Source organism: Epinephelus moara, chromosome 21 (assembly GCF_006386435.1).
Source record: "Epinephelus moara isolate mb chromosome 21, YSFRI_EMoa_1.0, whole genome shotgun sequence".
Lineage (NCBI taxonomy): Eukaryota > Metazoa > Chordata > Actinopteri > Perciformes > Serranidae > Epinephelus > Epinephelus moara.
Genome location: NC_065526.1, coordinates 26802415 through 26824396, shown reverse-complemented (window position 1 = coordinate 26824396; position 21982 = coordinate 26802415). Strand labels below are relative to the sequence as shown.

The window sequence follows — 21982 nt, the reverse complement described above, 5'->3', positions numbered from 1 at the left end:
AGGGGTGCTGGTTTTGTATCACAGAGCAGTCCGGGGGAGAGGGGTTAATGAGTGAGCCTGAAGTGGGCTGTCAGATATCCACACCGGTGTGGCCTGTGATATAAAACGTATTCACCTGTTGTCTTTAAAAATCAGTCCGTCCTTCTTTCAAAAAAATAAAAAATAAAAAATCCTCCTCAGATTTTCTTTGAATTATGATTAACTTTTAACATAATTTTTTAAACAAGCAAACGGCTGTAGAAATTATAATATATAATAGTAAATTATATATAATTGTAAATTAGCGCTTACATTTCTCTTTACACATCTGGTCTTTAAAATAACCGTGCTACACACTGTATGTCATGATATCACAACCATTAAGACACGAATGCCCAAACACAAACATTTTTAGTTTGCATAATTGATGTAAAAAATTAGTAATTTTCAAAATAGCTGACATACCTTGCAAGTAATTAGCAATCAGCCTAATGAGTCACATTTGCAGCTGTGATTAATTGACTTTTTCCTTTTTTTGTGACGTGTTTTTACCAAGTTCTCCATCACCTAAAATAACCTCCAGCCTGTCTTTGCAACAAAGGTATTTATTTCAGTACAAGTTTATCTCCAGAAAATAGCAGCTACATCCAGTGACTAAAATTGATACTCATCCCCCACTGTGATACCCATGAGGATTATAAATATGGATTTTCAAGATGCAAAAAAAAAAAAAAAAAAAAAAACTTGCAGAGGGGGTACCAACGGTTATTTGGTAGCCTGATTTTCGTCCCACTCATCTTCAAAAACATTAAGTAACAGATCACTGGTGTATTACCAGAGATAGTCAGGAGGTGGCGCTGCTGTTATTAAAAAAATGAATGAGTGGCGACACTGGAGATATTTTGATATGCACATTTACACAACAGGAACTGAACAGTCATATTTCATAAACTGATGAGTGGCCATGAGCCACAAGAAAACCTCAGACTCAGAATAAAGCATTATGCTCCACTTAGATCATACTCATACTGATTATTTTTGTATGTCCTCAATCCGTGCAGTGTAATTTTGGTTTGACTGCAGCATGTGGAGCAGCAGATGAACTGAATGTCCTGTCTCAGGTTCCTCATCTAAAGATAGATAAGCAGTTTCATAAGAATGAGGTTTAGCAGGACATTTCAAAGTTTCTACACAACAATGGTGCAACTTACACCTTTATCAGTATTGGTGCATGAGTTTGAGCTCAAGTAGTCCTGCTAATAGCTCTGTCTAAGTTCAACCTGAGCTGAGGTCTAATCAGCCAGAATAATTGTAAACTCCTGTGTGGATGTGCAGGACTTGTACAGCAAATATAATGCCAGCATTTTTAGATGAGTTGTTATCTCACACAAACCTCTCTTTGTTTTTGACTTGTCAAAATAAAACACATAACATATTTCAGAACTTTGCAACTCAGAGATGGTAAATGCAGCTGTATCCCCTCTATAAAAATACAGGAAATAATGATCAAATGAGTAACAGCTGTGCAGGCAGGTGGCTGATGACAAAGAAAGTCAGGTGATCAACAGAGGCGGGAAACTTGCTGAGGACATCTAGTGTACAGGTGTTGTACAACACACCTTTTTCACAGCACATATTGACTTGTCATGTAAGGGAAAATATGGGTGTAACGGATAACACAAACAGTGACTTAGTTGCATTAAAGGTCCAGTATGAAGGATTAGATGCATCTAGCAGTGAGGTTGCTGAACTGAAATGTCTTTGGTATGCCAAGTGTGTAGGAGAACCATGATGATGAAAAAATGTCCTTGTCTGAAGTCAGTGTTTGAGTTGCCTGGGTACTGTGGAAACAACATGGCAGATTACAAAGTAATGAAAGATGATTATAAACTCATGAAAACATAGTTATGAATATTATATACCATTTCTGCCAATGTATACCCCCAAATCCCACAAATTGGACCTTTGCATAATGCCAATCTTGTCCCTGGAACCAGCACACCTTACTGTAATGTAGCCAGTATTTATGTTATTAATTACACCTGTGCTGATCCTATTTTGACAGCTGTCTCCAACCTTTTTGCCTACGACTCTAAAATGAAGCAATATGTGTGCACAACTCCTCATCACAGGTTGGATGTCTTTGAGTTGTGAGAAATCTTTAAATAGTCAAAGTTCCTCAAATAGATTACTTTACATGAATAGGTTTTTAGAGGGATTTTCTTATTTCACAGCTTTTTACTCACATTGTGACCAGTCATACTTACCCAACAGTTGGGTAACATCAAATATCTGTACATTTATGTCAAAAATCCCTGGATGAAGCCCATGTATGATGTAGGCTTTAAATTAGCCTCGCATCATCAGCATGTCATTTCCAGTCAAATGTTTAGAGTTTATTTGTTTAAATTAGATTTTACTTCTGGGCTTAATAATGACTCTTGGATGTTATTCTCACTCTACCAAAGGCCTTTTTATGGTTCTGATTTGAACATGTCATAGTAGGAAAAGCACAGGTGTAAATAATAAAATGAATGATGGCTGAATTCCATTTAGCTGCTCCAGTTTTAGGGTCCTACTGTTCATGCTGGCTCACTGTCACACTGTCATGACTTACTGGGACACTCAAATAGAACGAAACCATCAGTAATGTTATTAGCGACACCTGTGCCTTTCCTGTTAAGTCAAAATGTCCTCTGTGGAAAAGGCCTGCTAATGTTTCTGAATGACCTGATTGCACCTGAGGAGGAAGAGAGACAGAAAGAGAAAGGATGGTGAGCAACAGAGACCAAAACCAGCTGTTTTCTGTATCTAGTTAGGAGATGAAACCCCTACAATGTCCCGATTTTTCATGGAGAATATGTTCTTTTGTGAATTGTTTTCACCCATCTGGTTCTATTTTGAGTGCCGTCCCAGAGGACTTGTTTACAGCTCTGTGCATCATCTCTGGAATCAGAAATACAACTCTGACTTGCAGTTTTACTGTGTAATCAGATACACAGATAAAAGGTTTCTGTGCCTGCTTTGTGTATTGATGTCAATCTTAACGGTGCGAGGAAGGGCCAGATGTTTGACAGGCTGTCATACAGCATGTCCAAGTTTTGATGTGATTGGTACAAATGTGGGAGGGACAGGGAGTGTACTTCACCTCTGAATATGATAAGGGTAATATTTAGCATTAATTTGTACCTCAGTTTACATTACACAGAGCTGACAGAGATACCACAGGACATTCTGCGGGCCAAAAACCAGAATATGGTCATTATATAGCACAACAGATACACTGTGTACGAAATTACAGGGATACTGCTGAAAATAATAATTACAATACATTATATTACATTGGTTTGGTAGATGCATTTGTCTAAAGCAACTTACAATATAGTAACAATTTGAGGTTCAGTGTCTTGCTCAACATCAACTATCACAATCATCCAGATGACACCCAAACTTACCTGGCTCTGTCACAATTCAACTATAGTCCTATAGACTCTCTACAGTGGCAGTGAACAAATGAATGACTGGACGAGCTTGAACTTTCTCCAGCTAAATGCAGATAAAACTAAGATAATTGTATTTGGCGCAAAAAATGTAAGGCTGAAAGTCAGCGCTCTGTGTCTGAAAACCAAAAACCAAGTCAGAAATCTTTAGCAGCCATGTCAAATCAATTACAAAGTCTGCATCTACCATCTTAGAAACATAGCAAGGAGCAGAGGATTCATGTCCAAGCAGGATTTGGAGAAACTAATCCATGCTTTCACTGCAACGGTCCAATGGTCTATTGGTCGGGTCCCCCGCCCCAAAAAACCTTAGCTGCTGCTCGAGTCTGAACAAAGACCAAGAAAAGTGAACACATCACCCCAGTTCTCCAGTCTCTTCACTGTCTTCCAGTGTGTCCGAGAGTACCGTCACTTGTCCCGGATCAAATACATCTCTGACTGTCTTTTACCATATGAACCCTCTCAGCCTCTCAGGTCATCAGGTAGAAGGCTGCTCCCAGATTTCAAATTAAATATAGAGAAGCGAAATCATTCAGTAATGCTTGTGACTGTGGCTCTGGAGGTAGAGCAGGTCGTCCACTAATCGGAAGATCAGTCGTTTGTCTTGTGCTTTGGGACTTTGCTGTTTTCATGCTGGTCACTTTTAACCCACTAAGTGTTGGACACTTTCACTGCATTTATTGTTCTCATGTTAAATGCTTGTATAAACAAATTACAAAAAAAAAAGAATTCACTGGCCAAGAAAAGAAAAGGATCAACTGTTTTTTAAGTTTTTCCAACATCAATAAGCTGTTAAAATTCGCAGTTATGAAAGTAGTAACTTATTACCAAAAGGTTCAAACCATTTAAATTTACAGTTATAAATGTTTATTAGGGCCCCAGAGTGCAAAAGCAAGTTCGCCAACAGCAAACATTTGAAAGTCATCCATCATAATAAATGTTTGAGTCATTTCATAAAAAGTTCAGTAATCCTTTTTGTGGTTGTAAATATTGTTAATAAAAGATTTTGATGCCCTGCAACTGCTCTCCAGAGGGTCAGAGGTCAACAACAAGACAAAGCAAGTGTGACACAGGAGGAGAAGGAGGTCAAACATCAGCCATGACCTGGCCTGTGGTGGAAAGTAAATACATTTACTCAAGGAATGTCCTTAAGTACAATTTTGATGTACTTACACTTTACTTGTTTCCATTTTATGCTACTTTTCTTCTCATTCAGAGGGAAGTACTGTTACTGTTTAACTACACTGCAGTTATTTGATGGCTTTTGTTACTTGCAGGTACAAAATATAATCAATAAATAAATTATGGTGTAATATTAGAGTATAAGACACAACTTTATTGACTTCCAGTGGAAAATTCACAAACTACTCAGCAAAGTATAGAAAGCAGAACACTGCAACATTAAAGTAATACATGAAGGCGTCAATAATTAGAATCCAATTACAACATTTATATTATCCAGAAATGGGTCATTCTGTATAATGAGTAGCTTTCCTTTTGGTACTTTAAGTGTCCTCACTTGTGCACTTTTACTTACTGAAAAATTGAATAGAGTTTTACTTGTAACAGAGTATTTTTTTACACTGTGATATTGCTGCTTTCAGTATATCTTCAAGATTTGAGTACATCCTCAACTACTGTTAATGGCTTATAACTGATCTATGTAGCATTTAATTATGTATTAAGAATTAGTAAATTGCTTCCTTTTTTTTTGGTTCAATATAGTTACTTGATAGTTATACCAACAGGTAGGGATAATACGACCATTAACCCTTTACTGAGCCCAGCAGATACATATTAAAAATACATACATGTGATTCGGTAATTTATATTTATAAATGCGCTGTAAACTAACACAGATATTCAGAGTGAGTTTGATTAGCTGTTTCACATGTTCTGTTCATTAAATCTAAAAAAAAATATTTCCCTTTGCGTGCGGGCGTGCGTGCGTGAGCGCGCGTAGCAAAGCAGATGCAGCCAGTGAGCTCGCGGAGCAGAGAGCGCTGCTGTGACAGTGGGAAGCACAATCCGCGTGCAGCCAGCGCGAGGCAAAGACCTACTAACAAGCTGTGAACTATGACTGGACGCACAACGGTAAGAACAGCCTTCACCACGTTACCCTACTGTACTTAAAATGTGTTTTAAACGTTTAATGTTGTAGTAACCGTGTTGTCATAGAGACTTTTTGTGGCAATGAAGACGTTAGCACATTATTTATGTTGTGTTATGGATTTTAATGCGGACTCAGTGTTTTTACTGTACAGTTTGACCACCTCAACATCTGCCTTTTCTCTTTTGAAAATGAGCATGGTGGAAAAAAAATAATAAGCATTAAGAAGTATACATCACTGTAAATGTTGGCAGCTATCTGTAAACATTCAGCGTGACTCCAGCTGGCACAACCATTGTTTGGTGGATTTGCAACAGCTTACAGCCACTAACATGTCAAGAGTTTATGATAAATGAGGAAAAACATTCCCAAATACAGGGAAAAAGTTCTACAGTGTTTTTCAAGAAATGTTATTATCAGGTCTAATTGTACCTCTGTATCAGGGATTACACAAGAACTTGTTTTGATTGTGCAACAAGGATTTGAGAGAGGCAATTAATAGACATGCTGCTCTATACTGTAGTGAACTCTTACCCAAATGTGATATTTTTTCCCTCTTATTACTTATGGGACTCTTCCTTTCCACTCCTCTGCAGTGCACTGATTTATGTAATGTTGCTGGAATGAAAAGTGCTGCGCAGGGGGTGGAAATCTGGCTTTCTGGAAGCCAAACAGATGAGAAGGCTTGTTTTAATCATTAGTCTCATGGTATCACTGACATGGAGCTTGTGCTGGGGAATCATGGTTTATACTCGCAGGCCTCTGCCAGTGCTCCCATTGCACAGAGGTGTGTGCAGTGAGCGCTGAGTCACAGTTAATTTCATCATTTACCTCATTTAATCTTATATATGTGGCAATTAAAGGGGTAATAAACAACATTTGTACTGTTGCAGACAGCACAGTATTACTTTAATATGCCTTTTGGGGGGCTGATCAGGTTGTTGATCAATACTAAGCGATTATTTCACCAGATGCTCAGATTGTTTGTTCAAGCACTCAGATGGAGCATAGATGGGTGCTACGAGTGAGAGACAGCAGTGAGCCAAGATTTGTCTCGCCCCCCCTAAAAATATGTTTGCCCTGGCAGTGTATGTTCGATTTCGATTTCACACCAGGGGAAGAGAATAACAAAAGCATTTCATTTTTAGTGAATTGTTTTCCTATGCTGACTTTATAAAATGTAAGCAACAGTTTCACAATGATTACAAGTGAAGTATGAACCCCTAAAACAGGGTCCATTGATTCTACAAGAGAGTTGTGAGGTTCTAGATTACTTAGTCATTCATTTAGACTAAATGAAATTAGTCCACTTGCCTGTGCGTATATATGTGGCCAAAAAACTGACAAAAAACCAACAAAGGGTGAGATGAGGACACATTGTCAGCGAACACTTTTGTCCAGCTTGGCGGTTTATCCTTGACCTTGGAAACATTCTTTGAATTTGCTGAAGAGACTGCGCGATGAGGTCAAATGCTCCCAAACAAGCGAGTAAGTTGATCTTGAGTTAAAACTGTTCCTGATCTTGGAAATAATCATTTGGAAAAAATAATCTTAACTCAAGGTCCACTTACTGTACAAGCGCTTTCTGGAGCATTTAACCCCACAATCCTCATCAGCGAATGAACTGTGACAACTCCGGAAAAAGCTGTAAGTGGACCGTCAGTGAAGATCACTTTGCCAAACGAGCACTACTGTATTTAGGATCCTGATTTATTGCCTCTTCCCTCAGTGTCTGTATGTGTTGGATCCATAACTGGATCATTAATGGCCCAAATCTTTGCTGTAACACGAGGAATCAGAGAAAAACACCTAGATATTAGTACAAAAGTGTTTTCATACTTGGCTGAGGTGGAATAAGTTAACGTATCAATACAGAAAGGTTGATGGGGATGCAAACACTACTTCTTTCCTTCCTTGCTTTATTTTTGACAACATAAGATTCCACATAAAGGAACAATTCAACAGTTTGGGGAACAGGCTTATTGTCTTTTTTGCTGAGAGTTGAGAGAGGATTTACACCACTCTTATTTCTAGCCAGTACAGCCAGCAGATGGTTGGCTTATCTTAGCATAAAGACTGGTAACAGGGGGAAACAGTGAGTCTGGCTCCGTCTGCACACCTCTACGAAAGCTTTCTTATTAACACATATCTTGTTAGCACCAGCCACGACAGCAGGGCTGGTATTGTTCTCACCTTGTGAGTTGGTGTGTGTGTCATCATGGCAAAATCTGGTCCTGGAGACACCTACTGTAGGAACTACCACAGAATCAGTTTGGATTACTTTGGCAGGTGTTTATATAAACGTCTGTCTGTCTTTCTGTGGACAGATTTTATCAGCAGGATGGCGTTGCAACCGTGCAGAATGCAATCACAAAACTTTACAGGTGTGTAGTTGAGATCACAATGAAAGTCGGGTCCAAAGATGGGTGTGGTATGAGCAAGCCACTGTAAGTAGGGGCAATAGGAAGAAGGGAAGGGGCTGTTGCTTCCCTCGACTTTACACCCCGGCCCACATTTTCAGCCTTGGATCGGCATTGCAGCTGGTGTGATCTTATCTCAAGATGGTGATGGTCTGTAGTTTAATCTGCACACAAACAGAAATGTAAAAATGACAATATGTGGTATTATGTTAACAACATGCGGTTATGTCCTGACAAACAGCGTCCAACTCATAGACTGTAAAAATTAATGGACGTAGCCACCATCACGTCACCCTTTGGTTTGTGGACTCCTGTTTTAAAACTTTGAGTTTGGCACTTTATCCGTCGTAGTCTTGTTTTTTTTGGAGCCAGAAGTGATCGTATTTGGACGAGAGTTTGGAGCTGTGCAGGAGCGAGGGATGGATTTGACTGGGAAGCCGAGGACACTATCGGCAGACAGCCTGTCTCTCACAGCGGCCCGCCCTTAACTACGCGTAACTTTAAGCCTTAATAAAATCTAAATGGGTGAGTAATATAAAAAATCACCCCCATACAGTTGTCATAAAGGATGAAATTATCTATAGAGACCAAAACTGTTTTTATACCAGGCTGGGGGTCTAGGGATTGACAGGCTTCTGGATCCAGCCTCAAGTGGCCACTCAAGCAATGGCAGTTTTTGGTACTTACGTGTGGGCTTAATTTTTCAGGTTGCTGCTTGGTCCAATGGCACTTCTGTTCAACCTCTCAATTGGCTGCCTGGCAATGTGAGTGTAAATGCCAAAGACCAGGAGGTCACTTTGCATTTTTGTTCTTCAATAATTAGTTACAGACTGTAAAACCCTAAATTTTACTTTTACATTTCTATTTTCAGTGATGGAAAGTAACTACGTACCTTGTATTGTTCCTTAGTACACTTCTGAGGTACTTGTACTTTACTTGAGTATTTCCATTTTATGCTACTTTATACCTCTACTACATCTCAGAGGCAAATATTACACTTAACTCCACTAAGTTTATCTGACACTTAAAGTCAGTAGTTACTTTTCACGTAAAAGTAAATGCTCTTACATGTGTTTGTTCACGATAAAAACAGGATAATTAACATTTTGTAACAATATAACACTTTAAAAGGAGCCATTCTGCATAATGAGTGCTTTTACCTTTGATACTTTAAGTACATTTTGCTGATAAAACTTATGTACTTTTACTTTAGTACTTTAGTTTAGTATATTTAGATTTTTCAATGTTTCTACTTTTACGTAAGTAAAGGATCTGAGTACCTCCTCCACAGCTGTCTATTTCCGTGTGGATAAGGAGATACAAATGTGTTATTAAATAAGCTTTAAAGGTGTTGGTGGGTGTATTTTTGAACTACGGACAGAGCCAGTATATAGCTAACTGTTTCTGGTCTTTATGTGAAGCTATGCTAAACTAATCACCTCCTCTAGCTCAACACTACGTTCACAGATATCACAGTGGTGTCGATCTCTTTGTTCAAACTATTCCCTTATCCAGTGAGCCCCAAAACTAACAAACACAAATGGCAGTAAATTAAAAACATCACATGTAGAAGAAGCCAGTTGTGTTCTTAAAGTAGGGAAAGTTGGAGTTACTGCAGGTCTTTATTTTATTTTGATATGTAATGTTGTTACACCCTCCTCTACTTGCATAAAACCAGCTGATGGAAACACCTGTTGAGGCAAAATTTCTTATGTTGACTTTTAGTAAATTTGATTAAAATCTGAGTAATATTTGGATGAACTTATTACTGCAATTCCCTCTGGTGGCCAACAGAGGTCATTTAAAGTCACAGCTTACTTACTAATGCCGCTTTAATACTTATGTTTACATTACATGGAACAAGATGACCTAATCTATTTAATTAAGGGTTCAAAGTCGCTGAGAAACTCCGATCATATGGGACTTATTAGTGTTAGGCAAGAAACAAATTTGCTTTCTCTTACATAAATATTTGTTACCATGAAAAAAACAGCCTGGAGTCTGAATTTGTCACATCCGATCTCATGCTAGCTCAACTGTTGTTTTATGACAGCGCTGCCTGTGTTCATGGCATACTGATGAAATGGTTCGTCACTTGTTTTTCTCAGCTGCCTGGTCCCTACATACCTTTCATGGACATTAACAGTGATTGCCCTACAAGCAGAGCTCATTTTGGTTTCGTTCAGAAATATTATTCCTGGCTTGGAGGTGCGTGCTCTTTTGCAACACCCAAGGGTGACACAGCTGGGTAATACGACCCGCTGCAAGTATCAGAGGTAACTGTTTCAACATTGTTTCTGGTGTGTATTAACTGCAGGCCAATGTCTTTTTAAATCATGTTTACTTGGGAAATTATTTCAAGTCGCAGAACTTTTCTTCTTAGCACAGTCCAGTGAATTACTGGGATTATAAACGTTCCAGTTAATACATGGAGGGTAGTTTATCTCTACATGATGATTATAAACTCCAGATTCTTGCTTGGGGTTATTCTCACAATACTTGAATAGAAAACAAATGCATTAAAGATGTATGTGTGTGTATGTTTCTAGTCTCTTTGGTTTGATTCCATATTTAGTTGCAGGCAAACCCTTCTTCTTTCTGGTTGAATGCTTTGTTGGAAAGTGAGGGAGAAAGTATTCAGATCCTTTAAATAAAGTAGCAATACATTACATTACAAGTTAAGTCCTAAATTTAAAAGTACAAACATTAGCAGTAAAACGTTAGTATGAAAATACTTTAAAAGACCTTAAACCTCCTCAGTATGTTCAGCAAAAGTTACATGGTGTCATTTTAACTGCAAGTTAACCAGTAAATACAAACATCACATACAAATAAGTTAGAAAATCAAACAAACAAGAAGAATTTGAATGTGTGTTAATACAATATACCCTTTTCTCAACAAAATTAGCGTGTATACTGTAAATGCAGGTTTTTTAAGTGCAAAAAAACCTCTAAAAATAGACGATAGACTAATTTCTCATTGCCACTTGATGAGTATGCCAAACACCAAAAGCAGGTAAACAGTAAGAAAGAAAGCATGGACACCAGTGAAAATGTCACAGTGGTTACTTTATTTTTAATGTCTGCTACTTATTCAGTCTTTCTTTCAAACTAGGTGTCAACTAATTTGGAACACTGTCCGAGCGCTGCTTGGACAGCGATGGGCAGAATTTTGTGGCGGCACATCATTGCGCCATGCCAAAAAAGGGGCAAAAATTAGGGCGTTCATCTTGGTATCATATTTCCATTACTGTCGATTTGAGATGATCAAAGCTAGAGCTGATAAATACCCATGACCATTGATTGCAACCTCTCCCATCAAATACAAAAGCCAGAAGTTAGTGGGGTTTTTTTGTCCAGCGGGAAAGGGACTATATTGCTAACAGAGAGGCTGCAGGAAATTTGGGGCAAGTGGCGAAAAAGACCCCCTGATGGCAGCAGAAATAGTATGTTTAGTTTTTAAATGGTGTTTTAAATGGCTTGGCTCGAGAGGCCGCCAATTGCCACACGATGTCAAGTGCTCGGAGTGGGAAAACGAAAACACACATGCCCAAAGTTGATTACTTGTTGCCCCGCTGCAGTGCGATTGGGTGTTTGCCTGTTGTTGTCACTGGCTCATAGTCGCTGGATGTTGGTATTTCTTTTAAAGAAGATCGTCACTGCAGTTTATATGATGACGTAGGTTATTTTAACAGCATAAATGTGAAACTCTGCCTTTTGTAGAAAAACCTAAGATTAACCAGCTCAATAAACCACATGTCTGGTAAAAAAGAATGATCAGATTTAACATGGAGTCTTTCTCCAGGACAAAACAGCTAACTGCTAGCTTGTCAGAGAAACGTCCCGTGTGTTATCTGGGAAGTGAAACATGGTGCCAAGGGTCAAGTACAAGCTTTCAGGACATCAAACATAATTGCTCTGAAAGGATTACCAACCATGAAAGCAGCAGGCAACATGCTTAAATTGGACAAACATGTTAGCCACCCAGACTGAGAGCGAATACAAACAGGGCGTAAATGTGCGTTTCCTGGTATAGCGAAGGAATGACTCGCCTCACCCTGCTTTACTCTGCCTTTGACTAGCTTACCCTGACATTCTTACCCTAACCAGTCTCACTCCTCATGCTTAAACCTAACCAATCCAAACAATGAAGGCAGCGAGCAGTTGCCAGTCACAGGGAGAGTAGGGTCAGTCATTTCTTTGCTATCCTAGGAAACACAAATTCACAAATGGTGCAGGAGTACAGGTATGTGCTCAGCCTTATTATTACCTATGTGGGAAATGTCAATTAGTGCATTGTGTCATATTGTACAGTTTTATAGTTTTCTGACTTTTGATCTGTGTTGCCACATGATTTCTTTACGCCTAAGAACGCCACTGTGTGTATAAGTAGGCCAAGCTGAAAGTGCAGGTAGAAACATTAACGTTATTTGAGTAACTGCTTGCCTGATTATTGGTCAGGTAGTGGTTAACTCAGCCAAATATACTGACCTGCATTTTGTTATTCAAACAAAAGCAGCATACTGTGTGTCATATTACTGTAGAAGCCTCGTAGCTAAAGTCTTTGACATTTTGAAGCAGTATCAATAGACTCTGACCATTTTGGGGACGACTGAACCAGCTGAAAACACAATATCTGACATTACCTTAAAAAAAGTGATATGCCGAATTTGTTAACAAACCGTTGCCTACACATCCAGCAGACACAGATGCAGACATGCAGATAGCGTTCGATCTGAGTTGTATTTCTGGCCACCGGATAAATCTAGTCTAATATTCACTCTCTTTTTAGCTCTGGTCCTCTTTCCACCAGCTCCTGAGGGAAATATCTGTCTCTTTAACAGCTAAATGCTCCACTATGTTGTTTTTTGTTCTTGAAAAGTTTACAACTTGGAGATGAAGACACAAGGCTTTTATAAGGATAACACAATAAAGCTAATTAGTTTATTTCCCATGAGGTCTTCAGTGGGAGGTCAGAGTTGCAGCAGCGCAACAGTATGAGAGCAGAGAGTTTGATTAAATCAGTGCAGCACCAGCAAACTATATTGCAGCACACATATTGGTAAATAAACTCAAAGAGTAATAGTCTTAAAAAAATGAGAATATTATGATGTCAAATTAAAAATATATGTGTTACAGAGCACGTACTCACAGCCAGTAGCAACATGATGTACTGTTTTGCATGAGTTAGTGTAAAGAGTGGACCGTGTAGAGGGAGTTGTTACAATAAAGTTTAAATATTATTATTGGGAGCTACCTAGAACTAACATACAAGCATAACAAATAGAGCAGTTAAATTAAAGAGATCTGTCAAGATTAATGATGCCTCGCAGAATCGGTGAAGCAGACGTACACATAGCTTTCCTCATTTCATCCGCTCCCAGAGGAAATATGAATTTACATTTCAAAGGTTTAGCACAGAGAGGCAAGAGGATTCAAGGGATTCAGAGGTGCTGCTGGAAACACAGGAAAAATGTTAAATATGAGCTAAAATTGGAGTTTTTATTGACATTAAATTGTTGTTTTGGCAGGAATACATGTTGTAAAGTTACAACCTGGATCAATTGTGTTTACAGTATTAATTCATTCTGGCCTAACTTAATAAGCCTTTTTTTTTTAACCACACTCTCTCGGCTTCATTCCCTCTCCTCTAATCCCAAATGTATTTGCAATATGATTCCAAGACTTTAACTGTCCCTTTTTAGAAAGCTATTGTTATCTGTTGGCAGTGGTCTGGTGCAAAAATCTGGGCCTCATATGTATGTGCATCCCCAGTGGGCCGCCTCCTCCTTTTAATACAGTCATTGTCTTGCATGAACAAATAACTAAATCAAGTAAACACATGCTTTTGTAGTGGTTATTAGTGTCATCAGTAGTGTTTGTAACAAACACACATACTACAGTGGCGTGCACAGACTTTTTGAAGGGCAGGGGCGAAAAGAAAAAAAAGGGCACATACAGCACATTCTCGCCACTGAAGAGGGCACTAAGTTCCACATGTTTTCGAGGGCACTTTAGACATGTTTATATGTTATACAAATGTCACATTATATAGCCTTAAAACAGACTAACTAGACAGACTACTCAAGTTAGTTTGTAGTTAGGATCAGTATCCACGAGAACTGTGTAGATTCAACGTTGGACTGTGAAGAACACACAGAGACATGGATGTATGAAGGAAATAAATCCCTGGGGGGGTCTGGGGGTCCTCCCCCAGAACATTTTCAATTAAGCAGATGCCATTTCCTGTATTCTAGTGCATTTTAACACCATATTAGCACCAGATAATCCAAACTGGTTCTGTGAGATATAGTTCTGGCTCAATATAGATCAAAAAAGGGCCCAACATAAAAGTCATTGCAACAGTAATGTTTCATAGTATTTCTTGGTCCTAATAGTCTTCTGGAGTTTAGTGTGTTTTCTTCACCCAAGAGAGCAGTTGTGTTTTGGCAACCAGGAGGGCGCTTAAGCACGCGCTTTTACCGCCTAAGAGGGCAGTTTATCATGTTTTAACCAGCCAAGAGGGCAGTTTAGTGTGTTTTTTCCACCCAAGAAGGCAGTTTAGTGTGTTTTGCCAACCAGGAGGGCACTTTAGCACGCATTTTGGCTCCCAACAGGGCACTTTAGCATGCGTTTTGGCTCCAAAGAGGGCACTTTAGCATGCGTTTTGGCTCCCAGGAGGGCACTTTAGTGTGCATTTTGGCTCCCAGGAGGGCACTTTAGCACGCATTTTGGCTCCTAAGAGGGCACTTTAGTGTATACTTATATTTTTAGTCACAGTCTTTTGGGTCAATATGCATCTTCAGAGCTGCTTGTCGGTTGGGCAAATAGCTTTTGGTGAAAACTGCTGAAAATGACTGCTTGAAATTATGTTTAACTGCTTTATGAGTTTATCTTGTTTGACATCCTCTGTAACATGAACAGATGGTGGTAATGCAGCTGTAGCTGATTCACTCACTGTGTGACTGCTTCATTTATCAGCAAGCTCATTATGATCATATGAGGTAGCCAGCCACATTACCAGCGCTGCCCCCAGAAATTTTTCGTAGGTATCATTGCACTCCGATATACTAGCTTCTTATGTTACAGTAATAATAATTAATATTACTAATTACCTTATGTGTATAGACTATTACTGCTACAGATAACCTTCTTCAGTTACATAACAATCCTGTTGTATTGTGTTATGTGCCTGTGAATACCTGTGTTAGGCCTTACATTGTTTTTTCAGTTAGGCTGGTTGCCTTTTTCCAGAAAAAGACTTAAAATAGCCATGCCAGTTGTTACCTACCCAAAATTTGCCTAAATCTGGGGCATTATTTAGCCCCCTTTCCCACAAGCTATGCGGTTATGGTACATACAGCACTGGTGCCAATGGATGCCATACATCAGGGTCGTCCAAACTTTTTGAATTGGGGGCACAAAAAATACCTGGGGCCCAGCTGCTTCTCGCATCATACATGTTATTTTAAAAAAAATCAATTAAAAAAATGCAACCGTTTCGTCTTTCAGTGAAAAGTATTCAACTTTCCATCGCTCCTGAAAGCAGCAGCCCTGGCTGTCGACTTGATGCTTCTTTGCTGTGGCCGTGTCTGCTACCTTGCGTGAAATAATGGCTGTTAGGTAACTGTTTGTTAGCCTGTTTGCCATCTGTTTATGAAAACACATTAGTTTATCCATCTTGGTGCATGTCTATGAACTGTATGATAGTCCCGCCATCGTGAGGTGAATGGAAAAAAATGCAAAGTGGTCTTGTTTGATCAGCCAGTATTGCGTGGTGGGCTGCATGTAGTGTATTTTGAACAATAAGCCGTGGGCTGTTTAAAATCAGTCTTTGGTCCACGATTGGGAGGACCAGACTTTGGACATGCTCGCCTTAGGTTGTCTAGTTTCACGAGATACCACAACCTTTGTGCTTTCTTAAAAAATGAGTGCGCTACAGCCTCTTAAAGTCAGTAATATTAGCCTCTAATTATTTTTCCCGGGGGGAACCGTGGGCGGTCTAGCAATTGTATCAGGGGGCAACAGAGTTGTAGCAGTCTTTTAAAACTATTTCTTCAGCCAGCAGCAGTAATTGACTCATCAATCTAATAATGTAAAAATTCAAAATTACGTATAAAAACAAACTTTAATTCCAGTCTTTAAGGTACTTAGCTCCACTACTCCCCACACTACTACATCTCTGTCAGCTAGTTGTGTAAAATTTATTCTCCCATGACATCAAATGGAGAAGTACTGCTTGAAGCGCTGGAAAGTATTGCTTGATATAGTCCTGCCTGATCTATTGGCAGAAATACTGATGTTTCACTAAATGTAGCTCTATAAAAAACCCACTAGATGCAAAACATAATCTATTTTCACAAGGTTTCACAGACCAAATACCACCCAAAATTTGTTTTGAAAGACACGATGGAGTCAGTCAGTACCCACCGCACCAGACTCAGTCCATTGCAGAAGAGTTTTAGCAGACGTCTTGCGAAGCTGCTCCTATTTCAAGACGCTGGCAGGCCGGGGAGTCCAAGTGGAGTCCATAGGCGCTCCTGCCGCTGCTGCTGCTGGCCTCGCTGTATATGGTTCACGGGCTCTGCTCACACTGTCTTGTGGTTTGGACCGAACCACTGTCATTTCACTGGAATTTCCTGCCATCTGCACACAGTCAAAGTTTCTCACAGATCCACACCTGCTTGTAAATGTTTAGGTTTGCCAGGAGGAGACCACGGAGGGATAGGTAAGCACTGATGGAGGAAGAGGGAGAGATCCACACCTGCCATTTGACTCGACTTTAGAAATAATGAGACAAAAACTCACTTGTTTGTAAGACAGAATGATGAGAGGTTAATACTAACCATAGGAAAATAACTGAAACATGTACACATTTCCTGCACTCATATGTTATTTCCTGCACCAACACTCTCATGCTTGTATTTACTACACGCCAGTGGTGGAGCAAGTTGTCAGATCCTTCGTCTCAACAATGTAAAAACACTAGTTTACAAGAACTTAAAACTTACAAGAAAAGTCTGACATTTTGGAAAATAAGCTGATATGCTTGCAGATATTTAGCTGATAGAATTGATACCACTTTCATTTCTATGCAGTTAATATGACACAAGAGCCATCCGGTTAGCTTAGATTAGCATAAAGACTGAAAACAGAGAGAAACAAATAGCTACCCAAAGGGAGTAAAATCCACCAATTGGCACCAATATAGTATTATTTATTATGTACATAACTGGCAGCTGCGGAGTTTGAATCTGACGGACTGTAGCTGTGATCATGATGATAGCCATGAGATGAAATAGCTTTAGCTGTTGTTGTCACTTTGATTGTAGCTGTCGTCCTGGCTGTGTTTTGGTTGTAATGAATAGACTGTGGCACATTAGTTTATAAAGCATCAAACACTAACTACATGCAGAGGATGTGTGTGTGCAGTGAATTGACATGGTTGTGCCCGCTGTATTAAAGCAACCGAATCGCCTTAAACATGCTCCTATTTTGCGTTCTGTAGATACATTGAAAATTTATGTTTCTCAACAACACTGTGGGGAAGGTGTGGTTAAGTTTAGGCACAAAGATCACTGGGTTATGGTTAGAAAAATATCATATTTTGGTGACAAAACCTGGAAAAGCAGGGACAGGTCAGCGAAAAACACCCAGGTTCAATGGTTCATACGCAGCTGGGAAACACTGCGACGTGTCAGTATAAAACACCAAGGTTCAGGTTCGGTGGTCTTAATTAGAGCAGTATGAGCAGTTGTCATAATACAGCTACTGAAGCCATATCCACACCACCATAGATTCAACCACAGCTGCAGCCAGTCCGAGCAATAACCACATCCAGAGCCACAGCTTCAACCACCACAGCCAGGCAGAGCTGCTGCAGCTGTGCTCACAGCCAGTGGATTTGTAGTACTGTTGGGAGCATGGCCTTGAACAATAGATGCGGAATTATTACACATAATAAGAAACATCTCTTCTTTCTGTAGTATTTGCAGTATCTTCACTGGCAGTGTAAATTACTGGACTAAACCAAAACCCTGACTGCTCTTGAAATGCAAAATTACCATCATGAACTTTTGGGGGCTCTGTACTATTTAAATACTAAAAGTAAAAGTCAACATTTTAAAATAACAGCACCTATTACACAGAAAATGGCTCCTATGACTGTTTTATTGTTTTTTGAAATATATTATTGTATTATTTTTCTGATGCAATAATGTATTCGCAGCATTATACTGTTGTAGTTGGTAAAGGTGAAGCCAGTTTTAACCACTTTATATACTGTTGAGTCATTTATAGCAATGCATCATATTTCATGAGTCTTATGTTTTGTATGTTTAGTGTAAATCAGGAACACATCTAAGGCCTCTGGTAGCAAAATAAACAAAGTAAAGGCAACAGCATTTCCCTCTGAAACACTTGAAGTATAAAGAAGTGTAGAATGTTAATACTCAAGTAAAGTACCTCAAAATTGTACTCAAGTGCTGTAGCTGAGTAAATGTTCTTCTTCCCTCTCCGTCTGTACGTGTTAACATGCACTCACATTTAAACAGTGAAGAAATATCTGATGAAACCTCCTAACTAGTTTATAGAAAATGGAAAATGAAGATACGTGTAATACTGAAGAAAGAACATCCAGTAAAAATAAACAATGAGACCAAACTCTGCTGTTCGCTCGGAGTCACAGTTGATTTCACATTTTTTTAAAAAAAAGTGCTATTTGGGGTTTTAAGCCCCGGGAGGATCACTGTGTCTAAAGTTAACAGCAACTCAAGACTCTTGCTCAGATGACATGCATGAATTCTAATCCAATAACACATTCTTATTTTGTGCAACAATGAGACTGTGTTATTCACCTGCTCCCACTGAGTTTACTTTGACCCATATTACCTCTCAAAATCTGGAAGGTGCCAAAGAATTTTTCTGGCTGCAACTGAACAACGAAGTTGCCTGCAGTATTATGGAATAGGGAGTGTTCACACATCAGTGATACAAATGATCACATTTATCATAATAACTGAGGTGATGTTTTACCAGTGCAGATGGTGTGAGAGTTTTACAGAGTCTTGCTGCACAGTGTGGCCACACTGATCATGTCTATAACTTGAGCTTAAGCTGAGTTAAAACAATTATAGGCCGCGTGCATGCTTCCAGGACATTGTTATTGGGGTGGGTGATACCACAAAATCTGGTTTAGATCAATATCAGTACCGATACCAATACTTTTTTGTGGCTGATGTACTATCATCTAGGTTAGAGAAATGTTACATGATTTATGAGACAAATTAATCACTAACATACCTTTTCTCCTGATTACATTTTCATCAGCACTTAGTGTAAGAAATTGGGTATTATGACTGTTTTCTGCATTTCAGAGAATGTATTTATTTTCACTTTCATGCATGGTAAAACACAAGTCAGTCTCTAAATGTTAAATAACAAGTAACAGGATGTTTGCTGTGTGAATTTGCAGAGAAGCAGAGGGTGCAGCACTAAGAAGAGTGCTCATAGGCCTCAAATGTGATCTTTCTAGGTTTGACTGAAACCTTTATTGCCCTAGTGGGAATTTGCTTTGCACAATCGACCACAAATAAATATTTAAAAAAAACGTAACAAAAAACATAAGCATCATCAACATTGTAAAACATCACAAATGGCATAATTTGGAAATTGATAAAGGACAATATGTCCAAGAAGTGCTAATTCCATACCATATGATCACAGCTTGTTAAGCAGCTGAATGCTGCAATGGGACAAACGAGGTTGGGGGGTGGTTAAATGTTTAAAATTGGTAAAATTGTAGAATTGTAATTGTAGACCTGCTATTAGCACAGTCCTTCGCTTGGCGCCACAAATGACAAGGCTAACCGTTTGCATCACATGGCTAATGTTACCTAACGGGTTTAATGAGAGAGTCGAGGCGTTTCGGTGTTGGAAGTTAGCTGCTGCTGCTGCTGTGTTAACTAGTGCTAACTGGGCAGATGTTGAACTGACTGTTCTGTGTAATGGCAGCAACAGAAAGTTTGCTGATCCTTTCCACCAGTAAGGAGGATTTGTATCCCATGAGAGGGTGAATTGTCTCTCACACTGTATAGGGTTCAACCTCTGCCTCATCCTGCCCTCGCATAGGAATATTTTTCCACACACATATCACACATAACAGCCCTGTTAATGATATATACTGTATGAATTTGGATCTTGTCTTGTCCTTGATGCTTGGCAAAATCTAGAATAATCCAGGATAATCCCTTTTTTTCAGGGAGCCAAAACTGATTTATGGATGATACACTTTTTTGTTTTTATTTGTGAATGTTTGTTGTCTTCTAATTTTGGGTTTGATTTGGGTAAGAGTTGGATTGTCTTAATATGAAATTGTCTCATTTTTTTCCTGGTAAATGTTGAGGTTATTCGTCATATCCTTACTTTGGATCTTGGTTTGTGGGTTATTGTTCAGAGGGAATTACCCTGAAAAAAGTACCTTTATGCCTTTCCCCTCTGCATCATGTCTGCCTCTTCCAGCTGGAGTATCGATATAACCAGGGATGGAAGAGTAATCACCTCTTCTGTTGGGGTCTTGTGGTGGTTTTACATTCCTCACTTCATTTTCAAGCTGTGTTTCCACAATCATCAGTGGTTTTGTCACCTGGACTTTAAGCAAAGCCTCACAGTTTAGACATGACTTAGTGGCATTGGCATCACCATTGAGTTTCGTCACAGTATTGCCACAGCTCCTGATCACTCATTTGGAGGGTGCCGGAAATTTCTACTTGGCATGTCTTGGAATTTCTGGGAAAATGGTCATCAGCACCTTTCTCTGTAGACTTGGCTGCAGGAGTCAGACTGGCACACTGTGCCGTCATGTTCAGTAAAGAGGTGGCAACATGCAGCCATGAGGCCCCTCATCAGTGAGGTTAATATCATTAGACTCCTGGTACACCTGGACATTGGCATGACCTTACTGTCCACAGGTGTTTGATTTCCTGTACGCACTTGAGGTTAACATTAAGTAAATGCCTTCTTGTTCACAGTAGACCTTTTTTATAAGTGCTATATTGTAAGCAACTGAATGATGGTCATTCTAGTTTGACGTAGATGGCTTCTTTTGCACCTCTTTTAAACATCTGTCTTCTCTGGCCAAGATATGAACATTGCTGCCCTCCTTATACGGAAGAGGTGGCCTACAACACCATTTATCACTCACCCACAATGTAGTCTTGGGATCCCTCCCCAGACGACTTAACACCCATTCTCACCCAGACCCATCTAACCCTATAATGACATACAAGATGGCCGGGAGGGTCAACGACTCACATGTGATCTTAACAACTCTGTAAGGGTCCACACCCACATGGAGTTTAAAGCCTGCGACTCCGCACCAGTTCGTCAGAACTGAAGAAGCCTCTTGGATGAGAGGTGAAACATCATCAAGAAACTCAAGCAAGTCCAGTTGCCTACGATATAGCACTTATGATTACCATGACCTGGATGACTGAGAATCTTCACCGACATGTCATTTACACTATGGCCTCTAGTTTCGCAGACCAGGCGAGGCAGAGGCGCAGCGCACCTGCACTTCGCCAACTGGATGTGGCCAGGTGGATTTTGCAAGTTTTGCACACCGTGCGAGCTGGCGCAGCTACTCCTCTTTCCCACCTCCATCCCTCCTACCTGCGCAAGTCAGAAAGACGGAGGAGAGAGGGTGTGGAGTGGGTTTTACACACATCACACCAATCAAATAAGCCCCTCTCCTCGCCCTTAAATGCACCGCGCGAAGGCGAGTTTACTCAATTCACCATGGCAGTAGTCTCGCTCAGCAGACCTTTCTCAAGAAAAGAAAGGTCTGGCTGGGCCGACTCTCACTTTGAGATTGGAGAAAAAAACGCCCTGGCTGCTTGTATTTCTTTTAACCAATCACAATCGTTCTGGGCGGTGCCACAGCAACGGTGCGCTTGCAAAAATATTGCTGGGGGAAA

At 39.7% G+C, this 21982-nt stretch overlaps 1 protein-coding gene across 1 annotated transcript in view; it reads left to right on the top strand.

The window, feature by feature from the left end:
• Positions 1-5466: 5466 nt before the first annotated feature.
• Positions 5467-21982, top strand: part of LOC126382637 (zinc finger protein GLIS1) — a 58342-nt gene continuing 41826 nt past the window's right edge. The window contains exon 1 of the mRNA XM_050032621.1: positions 5467-5573. The gene's annotated coding sequence lies outside the window, so the exon portion shown is untranslated. The remainder of the gene's footprint in view (positions 5574-21982) is intronic.